Here is a 1,041-nt window from a genome sequence, read left to right as displayed (position 1 = left end):
GACTTTTGTGAAAGGAAAAGTTTAAGTTCTTCTAAGACTGAAGATCTGACAAGCAAAATTATATATATATAATTTGATATATATACATATATAGATCTCAAATATCCCAACTACTACTTTTTTAATGCTTATTTATTTTTGAGAGAGAGAAAGAGGGAGGGAGTGAGCGTGCACAAGTGGTAGAGAGGGAGACACAGAATCTGAAGCAGGCTCCAGGCTCCGAGCTGTCAGCACAAGGCCCAACGTGGGGCTTCAACTCAGAACTGCAAGATCATGACCTGAGTTGAAGTTTGACACTTAACTGAATGAGCCACTCCAGTGCCCCAGCCCAACTACTACTTTTATTTTTTTTAAGTTTAAGTAATAAATGTTTAATCAAAGAATTTTACATATTATTAACAGCATTCAGTTGGCCAAACATCTACACGTTTGTAGAATCCTACTATATATAAAATGGGAATGTATCACGTATAGACTATGAAAGTGCAAATAACAAGTCAAGGTTAGAGTAACTTTTGTTTATACATTATAAAATTAACTTGTTTACAAAATAGGCGTTGCCAAACTTTATTTCTGAATTGTAAAGTCAATGATTGTGTTGTTGTTAAAATATGTACCAAGGAAATACAAATTGAATAATGATCAGTTTTCATGCTCAGGAGATAACAGCACAGGAACACAGGGTACTGCACAGGCGCAAGGCCCAGAACCCTCACATACACCGTCTTCACACAGAGCGCTCTTTCTCACCTTATTGCAGCTTTGCAAGACACCTCAGTGTGATACAAAGACTCTTTCTATTGAAAAATTACAACCTGGTCTAAAAACTGATTGGTGTCAATATTTTTAATCCAAAATAAATTTGTAAAAAAAAATCCTTTAATGGACTGTTTCCAGTTTAATATACAGTAATACACTGTAGACAAAGTCAATACTTTCCCCAACTAATTTGATGGGGATTGATACTGATGTTTCTGAAGACCAGGGAAATAAAAGCTGATGTGGTCCTTTGATACCCACGGCCTAGGAGCAATTCACACA

This window comes from Suricata suricatta, chromosome X (genome assembly GCF_006229205.1).
Source record: "Suricata suricatta isolate VVHF042 chromosome X, meerkat_22Aug2017_6uvM2_HiC, whole genome shotgun sequence".
In the NCBI taxonomy this organism is placed as follows: domain Eukaryota; kingdom Metazoa; phylum Chordata; class Mammalia; order Carnivora; family Herpestidae; genus Suricata; species Suricata suricatta.
This window is presented reverse-complemented; position numbering follows the sequence as displayed.